At 41.9% G+C, this 17,196-nt stretch overlaps 1 protein-coding gene across 2 annotated transcripts in view; it reads left to right on the top strand.

The window, feature by feature from the left end:
• Positions 1-17,196, top strand: part of Fam185a (family with sequence similarity 185 member A) — a 57,791-nt gene that overhangs the window by 38,076 nt on the left and 2,519 nt on the right. The gene's annotated exons all lie outside the window — the stretch shown is intronic.

A 17,196-nucleotide genomic window follows, 5' to 3' on the forward strand; every position in this document is an offset into this window, starting at 1 on the left:
AAGAGAAAGTGGGGAAGAGCCTCGAAAATATGGGCACAGAGGAAAATTTCTTGAACAGAACACCAATGGCTTTTGCTGTAAGATCAAGAATCTACAAATGGGACCTCAAAATTGCAAAACTTTGGTAAGGCAAAGGACACTGTCAATAGGATAAATTGGTAACCATCAGATTGGGAAAAGATCTTTACCTACCCTACATCTGATAGAGGGCTAATATTCAATATATACAAAGAACTCAAGAAGTTAGACTCCAGAGAACCAAATAGCCCTATTTAAAAAAAGGGGGCGGGAGGTATAGAACTAAACAGAATTCTCAACTGAGGAATACCAAATGGCTGAAAAGCACCTAAAGAAATGTTTAACATCCTTAGTCATCAGGGTAATGCAAATCAAAACAACCCTGAGATTCCACCTCACACCAGTCAGAATAGCTAAGATCAAAAACTCAGGTGACCGCAGATGCTGACAAGGATGTGGAGAAAGAGGAGCATTCCTTCACTGCTGGTGGGATTGGAAGCTGGTAAAACCACTCTAGAACTCAGTCTGGTGATTTCTCAGAAAATTGGATATAATACTACCTGAGGACCCAGCTATACCACTCATGGGCATATACCCAGAAGATGCTCCAACATGTAAAAAGAATACATGTTCCATTATGTTCATAGCAGCCTTCTTTATAATAGCCAGAAGCTGGAAATAACCCAGATGTCCCTCAACAGAGGAATGGTTATAGAAAATGTGGTACATTTATTTACACAGTGGAGTACTAGTCAGCTATTAAAAACAATGAATTTGCCGGGCATGGTGGTGCACACCTTTAATCCCAGCACTCAGGAGGCAGAGGCAGGCGGATTTCTGAGTTCGAGGCCAGCCTGGTCTACAAAGCGAGTTTCAGGACAGCCAGGGCTACACAGAGACAGGCTATACAGGGCTGTCTCGAAAAACTAAAAAAAAAAAAAAAAAAATGAATTTATGAAATTCACAGGCAAATGGAAGGAACTAGAAGATATCCTGAGTAAGGTAACCCAATCATAAAAGAACCCACATGGTATACACTCACTGATAAGTGGATATTAGCCCAGAAGCTCAGAATACCCAACAAACATCCACAGACCACTTTAATGTCAAGGAGAAGGAAGATCAAAGTGTGGATACTTCGGTCCTTCCTAGAAGGGGGATCAAAATAACCCTGGGAGGAATTACAAAGTGTGGAGCAGAGACTGAGGAAAAGGCTATCCAGAGACTGCCCCACCTGGGGATCCATCCCATATACAGCCACCAAACCCAGATACTACTGTGGATGCCAACAAGTGCTTGCTGACAAGAACCTGACATAGCTGTCTCCTGAGGGGCTCTACCAGTGCCTGACAAATAGAGGTGGATGCTCTCAGCCAACCATTGGGCTGAGCACAGGATCCCCAGTGGAGGAACTAGAGAAAGGATCAAAGGAACTGAAGGGGTTTGCAGCTCCATAGGAGGAACAACAATATGAACCAACCAGTACCCCCAGAGCTCCTAGGGACTAAACCACCAACCAAAGAGTACACATGGATGGACTCATGGCTCCAGCTGCCATGCAGCAGAGGATGGCCTTGTTAGTCATCAGCTGGAGGAGAGGCCCTTGGTCCTGTGAAGGCCCCAGTGTAGGGGAATGCTAGGGCCAGGAAGCAGGAGTGGGTGGGCTGGTGAGCAGGGGGAGGGGGATGAAATAGGGGGGGGTTGGAGGTAAAACCAGGAAATGTAAATAAAGAAAATATCTAATTTTAAGTAAAAGGAAGAAAAGAAAGGAAGGAAGGAAGGAAGGAAGGAAGGAAGGAAGAAAGAAAGAAAGAAAGAAAGAAAGAAAGAAAGAAAGAAAGAAAGAAAGAAAGAAAGAAAGAAGAAAAGGCCTCCTTCCATCATTCAGCAATTTGTCCTTAGATAAAGTATATGTAAATCTTTTTCCTAAGTGGAGTCCTAATTCTTAAACATCTGTTATTACACAAGCCTTAAATTACATGGTTACACAGAAATCTTGTTTGCTATGCATACTGTAAATTTGCTCTTTTGGTATGGCAGATTCTTAGTTTCACAAATTAAATAATTCTTGTACATTTTTTATTACATCTAGATACACTATCTTCAAATGTTTGCTTTAATGGCTTTTAAAGTAAAAGCTGACATTTCCCTTTAAATTCTAACACAGTGTCATCAGGAAGGAACCTGAAATGAACTGCATATGTACATATGCTGCAGGCTTACCCATGAGCTATGCTCCAGGAAGAACATAAGAGGGTGTTCTTCATACAATCAAGTGTAGGTTTTAAAAGTTCTTTTCATAGGTCATGAGAATTTAGAGTACAGTCTGCTAAAAACAAAGTCAGACATTGGTAAAAGTATGATGAGAATGAAAATATCTGTACATTCCCAGGTCTGACTCGGTGCCTAGTGGGCAGTATCGTAATTACAAGATAAAACCCAGGTGAATATCAGAGTATGTCAATTGTGCTAAGGATCAACATGAGATGTGGAGTGGGTTGATTTTGTCTGCATTAGTTAGGCAAGGTCTCCTGAGTTGCCCAGCCTGGCCAGACTTTACAATCCTCCTGCTCTAGCTCACCAAGTCCCAGGATTGTAATCATGTGTCACCATGCATAGCCTGACTTCTTGAATTTATAAAGAGCCAAGTTGTCTATTCCTTAATAAAAATGTAGCCATGCTCTGAATCTTAACAGAATCTAATGATTTGCATGTGTAAGCATGTTCGAATTATAAATCAAAGCTACTTCAATATATTTTTCATCTTGCTACTCATGGGATCATATGCCTTTCTGAAACTTAATTTAAAATTCCTATTCTTTTGAGTTTAGCCATGGTTTTTGTGTGTGTGACTTCAAATTGGTGCCTGGTTTATTATTCTTGTTCATATCCATTCCAATGAACCAGTGCTACCTCAATACATAAATACATGCATGCATACATATATATGCATATGTATGTGTATGTATATATGTATATATATATATATATATATATATATATACAGTGCATATATATTATAGATTATATACATGTGTATAGAGAGAGACAGACACATAGAGACTATCTTTCTCCAGACTAGCTCTTTTTCTCTCTGCCCTTCCCTGTTTTATTTTGGACAGTCACTTAAACATTTCTAGACACTGCTAGAAACTAGTAATGCAGGAGCCTGGTGTTCTGCCTCCCGAGTAGTTTGTATTCTATTGAGACAGTGCCTAATATCCATGTGTTATAAAGGTGTGTGATGTGTGGTACTGTGCAGTACGCAGGTACCACATCTACATTAGATTAGCATGAGTTGGAAATCAAACACGGCTAGAATATAAGAAAACAGCGAAAAGTGGATTAAAAGGTTACTGAGAAGTTGGGTGAGCTCAGCTGATTTGGATTATTAAGAGCACTGAAATGCTTTAACCTAGGATTCACATAGTCAGATTTGTATATTACAAAGATTATTTTAAATTTCTTGTGGGGAAAGGTTAGAGGCTTGCCCTCTACAGCAGCTGCCTCACATGAGCAACATCAGTAGGTCTTTCACAGTTTGGGTGGAAGGAAAGGACCAGTAAATACATGATATGCACTGGTTTCTAACGCTTCTTGGCTTTTTCATGTGTATTTATCTTTTAAACTCTGGCTCTACTTCCTGAACCAGAAAAGGTCAGTTTGCAGAAGAAAGGGGCCTTTCTTGCTCACTGCACAGACAGGGTCAGCAGAGTTCTCCAATAGAGTGGCAGAGAGACTCCTAGGTGGCTGAGCCCCAGTTAGTCTGGTGCTGCCCCCACAGAGGCCATTAGAGTGGCAGGACAGGGCCTCGTGAGAAGCCAGAGCAGCCTCTCTGGGGTCTGTCAGAACAGATTTGGGGGTTAAGTAAAACTGAGACTTGACGCCCCAGGAAAGGGTGATTCAGGTAGAAGGGTGAGCTGGGGGTGGGTGGGTGAGAAGGGGTTGGGAGGCACCCTCTCAGAGGCAAAGAGGAATGGGGTGCAGAACTCTTGGAGGAGGGACTGGGAAGTAGGAGTGGAATGTAAATAAATGAAACAATAAAAAACCAATTAATAAATACATGTTTAAAAAATAATAATAATAATAGTAATAATAATAAAGAATTATATTTTAAAAAGGAAAGAAAGCCAGGCGGTGGTGGTGCACGCCTTTAATCCCAGCACTTGGGAGGCAGAGGCAGGTGGATTTCTAAGTTCAAGGCCAGCCTGGTCTACAGAGTGAATTCCAGGACAGAGAAACCCTGTCTCAAAAAAATTAAAAAGAAAAAAAAAAAAGAAAGAAAAACTACATACTATGCTTTGATTCTTAAATTGTTAGGTTCCTAAAGCCAGAGGCCTTGTATATCAAGTGCATAAAATAAAGAGACTGACTCAGAAAATAAGATCAGATTGTTCTTTTCTGCACAGACATCTAACTGGAAACCTAATTTTGGAAATAATAAGCAGCTTCATGTGTAAATTATTGTTACAAGTAGCTGAGCGCTTACCTGGGTCTCCTGGATAGTCTCTGAGGCAGAGAAACAGAAATACTACCTTAGAGCTCTGGGTCATATCTGCAGCCCGACTCCTGGATAACTTCTGGACGAAGCCATCCCAGGCATATTTAGCCTGTCGGGCTCAAATTTTGCATAGGGTTTCCATGTGTTATGGTGATTTCAGTTCCTGTTCTCTGTTTCCCCTGCTCTGTTACTGAAAACAATAACTCTAGTTTATATAACTCCTGTAGTAATTTGTAAGCATCTCGTGCTGTTCTAAGGTCAAAAGGAAGCCCGGGGGTTCAAGTGTTTGCCTTCTGAGACTTGGCGCCGTAAGCAGTCTCTCAGAGTACATTTCTCATCCTCATGGGAGTCTTGATTCTGTTTGTGCACTGTCCATAGTGGCAAGTCGAACAGGCTGTGAATGGCCTTGGTAATGTGTTTTAAATAAGCTGATATCTCTATTAAGTTTTTGAATTCAGTTTCATCAGTTTAGATGTGAGACTTAAGTGTGGTATATCTAGGGTCTAAACCCTGAAATACTGGTGCTACAAAGTCCAAAGAGTGTTAAGAGGAAGAGTGAAAGCCTGACGTTTGTCCTGTGATCTCATACCGAAGCCAGCACTATTGTTCAGCTTCACTTCAGTTCAACTGCAGGATAAAACACATAAATGCATTCACTTGTAGTCAAAGTATACCATCAAGTTACCGTTCTCAGCATACCATCAGGTGTAGTGCTATTACTATTTAGAATGGAAAATTGGGGCTGTAGAAGAGGCTCCGCTAATAAAATCCTTCCTTGTAAGCATGAGGTCTTGAGTTAGATCCTGGAATCCATATCCACATACTAAAAAAGCAAATGGTTGGTTGCAGGCAGCTTCCTGGGCTCCCTAGCCAACCAGTCTCGCTGATACAGTGAGTTCCAGACCATTCACGAAACATGTTTGAAAATAGAGTGGATACCACGTAAGGAACAGTACCAGAGGTTGTCTGCGGGCCTCACACACCTGCACACACACACAGAAAATCAGCCATAGGTTGGAAAAGAAGTATTTCAACATTTCAGTGACATTAATTCATAGTTTTAATTTTTACAATTTCAGGACAACTTTTCTTACTCTGAAAATAAGAAAAAAAAAAGAGTGTGGTCTTTTACACAGTGTTTAGAAATAACTACTGTTTTTAGACTACACAGACGTCATTTGTCAGTGTCACATATATGTTTAGGACAACATGGGGGAAATTCAGTAACTTGAAACAGTGTTACTAGGTTTCAGTAGGCAAGGCTTCCTGAAGCCTATATTCACATATGTTGACGGAGAATTAGTCACTGTAGGAACTGTTGTCAGATCATTGCTGTTCCTTCTGTTTCCTTAACGACGTGAGCTATGGGGACTACCGTAAGACTTGCCTTTGTTAGTGTCTGCCAGAAGGGATCAGGTTTTGCTCCTGATCATTGTAAGCTTTGTCTCTAAAGAGTGGATAGCATTTATATATCATTTTTGAAAAGCTAGATCTCCCAGGCAAGTTGCAGTGACAGGGAATAAGTTAGCTCTTATGGAACCCATGATAGAGGAATAATAAAAGGCATTGTTTACAATGGTTGTCAAGACGCTGACCTCAGGCACTTTACAGAGTGGTCCCCGAGCAGCAGGTACAAATGAGAAGAGTGCTTGTGGTGGCTTTGATGGAGGCTGGATGGCCAGGAGGCTCCAGTACAGTTGGGAGAGCGAGCTGTTGCAGCCTGGCCAACTGAACAGAGGGCATTGGGACAAGCTTCCAAAGAGTTGTTAGATTAGCCTTCCGGAGTGAGTGGAGCCCTGTGCTCACGCAGGTCTAGAATTTTGTCAAGACCTTGTCTGCATCTGTAGCGATAATCATGGTGATTTTGTCTCTCAGTCTTCTCCCATGATTCATTGCATTTATTGACTTGTGTGTGCTGAACCATCCCTCTATCTTCAGGATGCACGTTGCCGTATTACATTTGCGGGTGTTACTTGGGGGACTTTTGGTCTGTGTTCCTTGGGGATATTGACCTGAAGTCCCCTTTCCTTGCAGTGCTTTATCTAGTTTAGGTAGTAGAATAATTTAACTGTCTTCTTAGGAGGAGTTTGGAAGTGTTCCTTCTGGTTTTCGTTTCTTTAAATAAATTAAGAAGTGTTGGCTGTAGTTCTTTGAAATTCTGGTTTGGCTGTGGCTCCATCCAGACTTGGAGTTCCTTACACTGAGGACTTAATGGGTCTTTTAATGCACACACCTTACTTTATCTCTGCTGGTTTGGATAAATGTAGACATTTGTCCATTTAAGCTTCCTCACTTACTGGAATTAAGTTATTAAGTATCCCCTTATAATAGTCTAAACTTCTTTGTATCTGTGGTAATGTTTGCCTATTTGTTTCTGATTCTGTTAATTTGGGTTCTCTTTTTCTTTCGGTTAGTTTGGCCAAAAGTCTATCAACCTTATTTTTTCAAAGAACAATGGGTCTTTGTGTCGTTTGATCCTATCTCATTAATTTCTGCGTGCATTTCATGTTTTCTTGGCATCTAGTGGATTTGGGTTTGGTTTGTTCTTTTTCCAAATTCTCGAATTGCATCATTAAGTCATTTATTTGTGTTCTTTCTGGATTTTTAATGTAGGAGGTGAGAGTTATAAATTCTCCTTTTTAAGGACGGCTTTTAATGTTTTCCCAGAGGTTTTATTGTGCTGTGTTTTCATTTAAATTTAGTTCCAGGAATGTTTTTCTTTCTTAATTACTGTGACTCATTTGTCTTTCAGTAATATGTTGTTTAATCTCCCCCAAGTTTATGTAATTATTAGAAAATTGCTTGCTGTTGATTTTAAACTTTGTTCCACTGTGGCCACATAAAATACATGGAATTATTTCAGTTTTTCTCACTTTATTAAGGCTTGGGTTTTGTCTCAGGATATCTTAAGCTTCCATGGGCTACTGTGTAGAATACATGTACTTTGGCATTTGGATGGACTTTTCTGTAGAGCTCTTACGTCTATTTGGTGTATAATATCATTTAATTCTGACATTACTGTTGTTGGTTGTCTTCCCCAGATGTCCTATGTGTTGGTGAAAGTGGAGTCTGAAGTCACCTACTGAGTTTACGTAGTTTACTGAAGTCACCTACTGAGTTTACTGAAGTCACCTACTGAGTTTACTGAAGTCACCTATTGAGTTTACTGAAGTCACCTACTGAGTTTACTGAAGTCACCTACTGAGTTTACATAGTTTACTTAGGCTGTGCCTGTAATTCCAGGAAGTGGTTGTGCCATGGTTTGGTGCATATATATTTGGGATTGTGATGGCTTCTTGGTTAACTGTTCCCTTGGTTGGACTGAGACGTCCTCTTTATGTCTTGTGATTAGCTTTGGTTTGAAGTCTTCTGTCAGACTTAGGATAGTGATACTTGTTCGCTTCCTGGTCCCATTTGGTTATAATACTTTTCACAACCTTGCATTCTAAGTATTTATATTTAAGGTGAATTTCTTGAGGACAGTGGAGAGATGGCTTTTAGTTCCCTCAGCCTGTATCTTTTGACTTGGAAGAGTTGAAGCCATTGATGTTTACTGTTGTCATTGAAAGGTATGCGTTGATTGTACTCATCTCATTGCTTTGCTTTCTGTTTGTGTTCCTAGCTGTGTAATCACAGCTTCATTTGCTTTCTTTCTGCAGTCTCTTGGCTATACCTACTTCTCTCTTTAATATAAAGTAATAACTCTCCAGTATTCACAAAGAAGGACTGATTTGGTAGGCACCAGTTCTTCCGGCCTGTTTATACTCTGGCAAGTTCTTCCTTCTTGACTATGGCAGCTAGTTTTCCTGGGCACAGTGATGCAGGTTGGTTTTCCTGTGTGTGACTTGTGTTCTTTCACAGCTTTCAGTACTCTTTGCTTTCACTATGCTCTCCTGTGCTGAGTTTCTTTTCTGGCCCTGTCTATCTGAGTGCTGTCTGCTACTCATATCTGCATGTGACACTGAGGAGTCCTCTCTTTCTTCCCTGCCTACACTCGAAGTTTTGGTCTTTACAGGATGTCCCGTAGTCCCTGCATGTTCCCTTTGTGTGGTTTTGTTGTATTTTTTCACATGCCTGTTTGTGTGGTCTCATTGCTCTACTTTGTCTTCTAACCCTGCTAGTCTTTGTTCTCCTTTATCCACTCTATTTGTAAGGCTTGCCCTGCGATTTCCAGTTCAGCTAATGAGTTTTTCAGATCGTCTTCATTTCTGCTTGCATTGTCTTGAATATTTCTTTCCTAAATTCAGATTTCAAATCCTCCATTTTCTTCCTTTTTTCATTAGATATATTTGTTTTTTCTTGGGCATCACTCAGGCATTTATTGCTCATCTCATTAAGTCATGTTCATCTAGATAATTTTCGCTGGAGAGCAACTTTATATAAGTGATAAATTCGGTGGAAACACTGTCTTGGCCTTTCATGTTATTTGTAGTTCTTGTTTCCTTTTTTACAATTTTCCTTCCCTCTGCTCCCCCTGATATCTTCCCAACTCCCCTCCCACCCAGGTCTACTTCCTCTCTCTCAGAAAGCAAACAGGCTTCCAAGGGACAGTAATAAAATAACGTAAAGTAACTCTCCAGCACTGGACAAAACGACGACACAAAGACCCACGAGAAGCCACAAAACTCAAGAGATCTATTCTTTCTCACATTCAGGAATTCCATAAAAACAGTAAACGGGAAGCCATAGTGTATACACTGAGGACTTTGTGTAGACCCTTGCTGTGTGCACGCTGCCTCCATCTCTGTGAGTTTATATGAGCTGTGTTCACTAGAGCCCTGATTCCTTGGTGTCTTCCGTTCCCCTGGCTCTGCTTTCTCTTCCACTGAGGCCTGAGGAGAGGGAAATGATGGAAACATCAAATCCTGAGGGACCTGATGGAAACATCCCATTTAGTGCTGAGTTCTCTCTTTCTCTGCATAATGTCTGGTGGTGATTCTCTGTATTTGTTCCCATCTGCTGCAGGATGAAGCTTTCTCTGATGGTGGCTGAGCAAGGGACTGATCTGCATAAGCAATAAAATGAGTCCTAATGTCTGTTTTTAAACCATAGTGTTTGGTTTTCCCACATCCCTGAGCTATCTAGTTTCAGGTTTTTGGTTACTCAAGCAGTGTTCCATGTGGGTTCTGTCTCATGAGTGGGCCTAAGTCACCTATAGATTGGTGTTTACCACAAGTTTTGTGCTACCACTGCCCTAGTACAGCTTGCAGGCAGGACCGCATTGTAGATCAGAGCATTTGTGGCTGGGTTGGTGTTTCCATTTCTCCTTTGGAAATATGCAGAGTACCTTCCTGTGCCAAAAACTCTGAAAGAGGAGGGAGGACTCTGTGTAGGCTGCAGCTTGATGGCTCCATGCTCAGTGAGTTATGGAGGTGTGGAGCCTTCCTGTCAGAGTGTGGAGAACAACTTGACAACAGTCTTGACAACAGTCTGCGTTGTTTGGGGATTGCCACGGGACCCCTTTGGCCAACAGTTCAATTAGATTTCCAGATATTAGAAGCTTCATTTGGTGATAAGAGATGTCCAGTTGGGGATCTGTGTCCCCCATTTTTGACAATTTCATTTAATGGCCTTCAAATATGTGTGTCTTCTAGGCAGCTTCCCTGTGTTGTTTCTGTTCTACCGCTCCTAAGGTCCCTACTTTAGCTAGTCTCTGCATCCTCTCCCTCCCTCCCTCCCCTCACTTGTGTCTGCCTCCCTCCTGGTCCTCCTAGTCCCAGCCCTCTACCTGTCTATGCATAACTACCTATTCTGCTTCCTCTTCCTACAAGATCTATCTGTGCTGCCTTGATGCTAGTAGCTAATCTCTGTGGCTCTGCGGGTCGTAGCTTCATTATCATTAATGTAGCAGCAAATATCCACATGTAAGAATATACATACCATATTTGTCTTTCTGCATCTGGGTTTACCTCACTCAGGATGTTTTTTTTTTTTTCTAGTTCCATTCATTTATCTGTGGATTTCTTGTGTTTCTTTTTAAACAGCTAAATAATGCTCCATTGTGAAAATGCACCACATGTACTTTATCCATTCTTCTGTTGAAGGATATCCAATTTCTGATTATTATGAATAAATAGAACAGCTGTGAACATGGTTGGACAAGTGTTTCTATGGCAGGATGAAATGCCCTTTGGGTATATGTCCAAGAGTGGTGTAGCTCGCTCTTGCGGTAGCTAATTTCATCTTTCTGAGGAACCCCTGCACTGATTTCCATACTGGCTGTACAAGTTCACATTCCATCAGCAGTGGGTCAGGGTTCCTCTCGAATCTTAACCAGCACGAGCTCATTTGTGATCTTAGCCATAGCAACAACTGTAAGATGAAATCTCAAGGCTATCTGATTTGCATTTCCCTGATGACTATGGATGTTGAACATTGATTGCCTTGTTCTTGACCATTTGAGCTTCCTCTTTTGACAATTCTATTTAGGTTTGTATCTTGCTTTAAAAAAAAAAAAGGGTTGTTTTCTTGATATTTAGTTTTATTATTATTATCCCCTATAGATCCCTGAGCATAGAAGATCTTTTCATCTTCTGACATCTTCCTCGATATGTTAAAGTCTATATCTTGCAAGTTTTTCACTTGCTTGGTTAGAATTACCCAAAGATACTTTATATTATTCTATGCTATTATGAAAGGTTGCTTCTCTGGTCTCTTCTCTGATCTCTTTCTCCATCCATTTGTCACTGGTGTATAGGAGGGCTCCTGATTTTTGTGAGTTAGTTTGTATCCAGCTATTTTGCAGAAAGGTTTTTCAGCTGTAGGAGTTTTCCTGGTACAATTTTTATGGGTTACTTTACTATCATATCTTTTGCAAATAAAGATACTTTGAGTTACTCATTTCCTCTTGATCTCCTTCAGTTGTTTGATTGCTTCAGCTAAGACTGCAAGTACTGTATTGAATAGGTATAGAGAAAAGTGGACAACATTATCATGTTCCTGGTTCTAGTGAAATTGAGTTTCTCCTCATGTAAGCTATGGATTTGTTGTAAACTCCTTTTATTGTGTTGATTTTATCTTTATTATGCCTTTATTATATATCCCTAATCTCTCCAGGACTTTTATAATGAAAGAGTGTTGGGTTTTTTAAAAAGGCCTTTTCTACATCAAATGAGATGATCATGTGGTTTTCTTTCAGTTTGTTTATATGGTGAATTACATTATGTTTGAACCATCCCTGCCTGCATCTTTGGGATGAAGCTTACTTGATCATAGTAGATGACCTTTTGGTATGCACTTAGATTTGGTTTGCAAAAATTTAATTGATTATTTTTGAAAGCCAATACCTATCTCTTCTGATTAGTTTTTATTTGAAGTCTATTTTGTCAGATATTTAGATGGCTATACCAGCTTGCTTTTTAGGTTCACTTGATTAGAATGTCCTTTTCCATTCCTTTACCCTGGGGTAATTTCATTTACTTGATGTTGAGGTATATTTCTTAGAATTTAGCAGAAAGATGAATCCTGTCTTTGCATCCATTCTGTTAGTTTGTATCTTTTTATTGGGGAATTGAGACCATTGATGTTGAGAGAGATCATTAATGTTTGTTGATTCCCGTTATTTTGTTGTGGTATGTAGATACACATGCATTTCCCCCTTTTGATTTTCTGGTCTGGGATTATTTATTCCCAATGTTTTCTTGAGTGTGGTTAACCTCTTTAGGATAGTGTTTTCCTAGTGTCTTCTGTATGGCTAGATAATAATGCCTAAATTACATTTTATCATGGAATATCTTATTTTCTCCATATATTGGTATTGAAAGTTTTGCTGGGTATAATAGCCTGGGCTAGTATCTGTGGTCTCTTAGAGTCTTATGCAAGTCCTTCTGGCTTTTGAAGTCTCCATTGAGAAGTCAGGTGTTATTCTAATAGGTCTGTCTTTATATGTTATTCTTTTTCCCTTGCAGCTTGGTATAAACAGCATTTAGCATTTTGATTATTATGTGACAAGGGCATGGGTTCCCATGCATGACGAGGGACAGTAGAGTGCTGCCCATAACCCAGATGGCTCTCAGCATGGCAGGAGTATGGCTGCCTCAGGCTTGGGCCTACTCAATTCCATAGAGACAAAGGCCACATCATGATAACAAAGTCAGTTAAATTTGTTTCACTGCCATAAAAATGGCTTCTCAGAATCATGTAACCAGCAGTCTGCTAATCTCAACTGATATCTTTTGAGCTGATCTAAACTGAAACTTTTTGAAGGCCCCTCCCCCACATCACTCCTCCCTTGTCCTTGTCCCTCTCCTCCCCACTACTCAAGCTATACAATCTAGCCTGTCTATTTCAGAGCTGTCCTCTGACAGTGTCTCCTGGGCTGTTTATACCCAGCTACAACCCTGCTCCCAGTTCCTCTGCATCGTGAGGCCACCAGTGGACAATGGTGATCGGGGATGGAGCTATACACACGGGGACTCTTTTTCCAGTCTATTTAGTATTCTGTAAGCTTCTTCTGCCTTTATAGTAATCTCCTTTAGGTTAGAGATATTTTCTTCTATGATTTTGTTGAAAATATTTTCTGTGCCTTTGACCTGGGTTTCTTCTCCTTCTATTCCTGTTGTTCTTAGATTGACCTTTTCATAGTGTCCCATGATCCTTGGATGTTTTGTGCCAGTTTTTTAGATTTAACATTTTCTTTGACTGAGCTATCCATTTCTTCTATCGTGCCTTCAGTGCCTAAGATTCTCTCTCCATCCATTCTTCCGCCCGTGAGACTTGCCTCCGAGGCTCCTGTTTGAAGTTTCTAGAGCTCTCATTTCTGGATTTCCTTCAGTTTGAGTTTTCTTCACTGATTGTGTTTTCATTTTCATTTTCAGGTCATGAATGGTTTTATTTATTTCCTTCCTCCATTTGTGTTTTTATAGAGGCTTTAAGGGATGTATTCATTTCCTCTTTAAGGCCCTTCATGTGTTCATGGAAGCTGTGTCAGGGTCTTTTTCTTCCTTTTCAGCTATACTACATGGCCTGCTGTGGTTAGTTGTTGAGCTCTAGTAGAGGCACATTGTTCTGGATGTCACTGTGTTTTTATTCTGGAATCTACGCATCTGGGATTAGGAAGATTGTAATTCTAAGTGCTAATAATAACACCTAGTGCTAAGTGTAATACCTGGGTTTCGTCTTTTTGGGTGGGCATTTTGTCCTTTACTTTCTGTTGCCCTATCTAGGTCTTAGGCTAGTATGATGGCTGGTTGTGTGTTGCCTGGTGGGAAGTTCCTTCTGGGATTCTAATGGCTGTGGCCACTGGAGGGTCCAGGTAGACTGGGTTTCTAGGTCTAGGGAGCTGACACTTAGGAATGGGAGTGATCTAGGAGGTGGGGAAGCTAAGGGACGCACAGGAGGGAGTCAAGCATGGTGTTTGTTCACCAGGACCTGCTTAGTCCCTGGGACAAAGGCAAAGTGAGGAGAGACCATAGCAGGTGGTCTGCTGCAGAGCTCAGGATAAGACTGGGAATTGGTTTGGAGGCTCTGAAGGAGAGGAGAAGATCTGCAGTTAGCCTACCCGTTTCTCTTTATTTTTGTCTGTTTGATGAGCCCAGGGCATGTGGATTTCTTTCTGTGGTTGTGTGTTGATGTGACATTCTAGGCTTCCGCAGGTTAGGATGGCCTATAGGTTGTACAGCTGAGGCAAGGACTAAGGACTGGGTGAGGCTGGAGTAGATGCGGTTACAGGGACTCACCAGACTAAATCTGCATACAAATATGCCTGGAGGTTGGATATAATGTAGAAGACCTGGGGTCCCACAAGCTGTGTGACCAAGGCCAAGACTGGGATTAGGAATCACACAGGTAGGACTGAACAGAATGAGCTGGTACAAAGGGGCTAGGGTTCAGGGAACATACCAGACTGGACCTGGGCACAGGGTGTAGGAAACCAGGCAGTAACTGCAGGGTAGATATGGTAGATGGCTGGAGTTGGGGGAACGGTAGAGGCCAGAGGTAGCTTACCTGAGTCTGTTTACAATAGTGACTACTGGGTTCCTAGATGCAGATGGGATTAGGTGAGCCCTAAAGGAAGGGAGACAGGCAGAGAGGGGGCTCCCCATGGCAAGCTGCCACTGGACTAAGGCTATCAGAAAGGAAAATAGGAATGGGGAGTACAGGCAGCCTCCCCAGGTCCAAGCAATATGTGCTGGCTACAAGGTCCCTGGTAGCAAGTAGGAACAGGATCAGGTGAGTATCAAAGGAAGGAGACAGGCTGAGGGAAGGGTGGGGATACTGGACTGGAGGAGATGGAAGAGCAGAGGTGCACAGTGTGTTTTGGGTACACGATCCCTGGTAGCAAGCAGGGCTTGGATCAGATGAGACTCGGAGGGCAGAGGGAAGGAGCTATCCCTAGCAAACAGCCACTGTCAGGGAAATGAAGTAGAATGGAGGAGGAAGGGAGAACTCAGGTACCCTGCCTGGGTCCGTGTCACATGCAGTGTCACCACACCGGTCTAGTGGCAGGAAGGGAGAACTCAGGTACCCTGCCTGGGTCTGTGTCACATGCAGTGTCACCACACCGGTCTAGTGGCAGGAAGGGAGAACTCAGGTACCCTGCCTGGGTCTGTGTCACATGTAGTGTCACCACACCGGTCTAGTAACATTGCCTGTTTTACCCACCAGACTCAAAGAAAGGGCAGAACAAGGAGCTCTAGGTAAGTGAAGTACTGGGTAGTGGGCACCAACAGGTCTTAGACTGGCCACTGCTTAGAACTGTCCAACACCATAAAAGCAGAGGTTAGAGACAGAAACTGTTCCAAGCAATCTAACTACATCCTTAAACAAAACCGGAGAGTTACAGAAATGAGCACTCCACACTCAATGGGGTAACACTCTCAATGTCTGCCTCTGCCAGAGACTCTCAGACAAAGAGGAAAGAAAGAGTGATGCATGCTGTCTCTACTGTGATCCCAGCACTGGGAAGGCAGAGACAAGAGGGAAAACATGACCTGTAACGAAGAAAAATAGTCATTGCAGAATCGACTCAGACAATAGAATTAGCAGAACAAGAAAATAAAACTATAGCTGTGTTCCTTATCCTCAAAAGGTTAGGGGTTGTAAAGTTAAAAAAACAAGACCTGAATTACATTTTCAGAAATGAAAGCTACTGAGTCCGAGATGAGAAGTAGAACAAAGAATCAGACATTGCAGAGGAGAGGTCTGGGGAAGAGCCACTGTACGGTCATTCCCTGCTCTGTGCCTACACAATTACTACCTTTATTACTCCAAGGAACTGAAGGGTAATTTAATGGATGGTGGACCATTTGGACTAGCTCCAAAAATATTTTCTGTTGTAATGACTTCTTGTTAAAAATATTTTTGGTTGTGCTTTTATTGAGAAGATTAGAATACTTCTGACAGAATTAAAATATTTATTTGTACTTTGGAGGAGAATGTATGTGTAAGGTTAGGTTTTGTGTATGAAATGTATATGTCAAAAGTGATAAAAGGTCAGATTAATGATGAGCTCATGGCTTCATAGGTGTGACATTTATTTCCTCACCAGCTGGTAAATGGGGAAGCTGATTGGTCATTATACATCTCTGAAGATCCCTAACATACTAATGGTGTGCATCCATCTGCCAGGGTGTGCTCTGTAGGAGCAGAGTCCTCTGGCCCTAGTGCACTCCAGCTTAGTGTGCTATAGAGGTAGGAGCAGAAGTGTTACCCTGGTGCAAACTTAAACAGGAGCTGCTTGCTTCCCAGGAATCAGGGATGCTCTGAGATAACTAGAAAGAACTTGGACGTTATGTATTTGGGAGAACCTGGAGTCTCGGAGTCTAGAGAGCAAATGGTAGAGTAAGCCTGTTGCAGAAACTGTTCTTCCCACTTCCTACCTAAGAATAGGGTGATCGTTTACAGGAAAATTGTCTCCTTTTTTAGGCAGAGAGACATATAAGGACTAAGGTTTTGAAAGCCCAGGTTCCAGTGTGTTGCAAGAACCATCTGAAGGCCTAGAATAGAATCTGCACAGATCCAGGCCAAAGTAGCAAGAGCTTTCAGTGAAAGCTGTCAACAAGATAGGCCGGTTACAACGTAATGGAAGTTTGTAAAGTGCCTCGCCTTTGAGCACGGAGGCTAAGCTGAAATCACTCCCCCGCGTGTTTGCTGCCGCAGCGGCCCCGTGTTCTTGGTTCACCTGCTTCAGAAGGACATGAGTAGACCAGCCTCTCACTGCAGGCAAACCCACTGACGGGGGCAGTGATGTAACCCGCGTACAAAGGCAAGGGTCCAGCTCTTCAGGAGACTTCCTGTTGTTGTTGATGCTTTCTTACTGGTGCTAAATGTTAAGGAGGTCCAGGCTTTCCTCCATGTTTATTTGAAAGTTCAGTTGTGACTTTTAAGTACAAACTGGATCTCAGGAGAGACAATACTCTGGTACCTTGATAGCAAGACAGCATAATAACTTCACTGAGAAGCAAAGGGTCTGCCCTATGGCTGCCACACACAGGGTCAGGAGAGCAACACAGAACCAGCAGAACCCCGGAGTGAAGAGACTAAGCTAAGGTAGCAGGGCAGTGGAGGTTAGGGGAGGAGCTGTCCCAGAAGCTCTGTGGATGCCACTGTGAACACTCAACGAGTATGGATGAGCTTGCTTGCGGAAAACTTCCAGGAACAACCTGGAAAATGATACAGCCTCAACATGATTATGTTGAAAAAAGACATTTATGTGAAGTTTTAGGAAATTCAAACAG

The sequence above is a fragment of the Mus pahari genome, chromosome 2 (assembly GCF_900095145.1).
Source record: "Mus pahari chromosome 2, PAHARI_EIJ_v1.1, whole genome shotgun sequence".
NCBI lineage: Eukaryota > Metazoa > Chordata > Mammalia > Rodentia > Muridae > Mus > Mus pahari.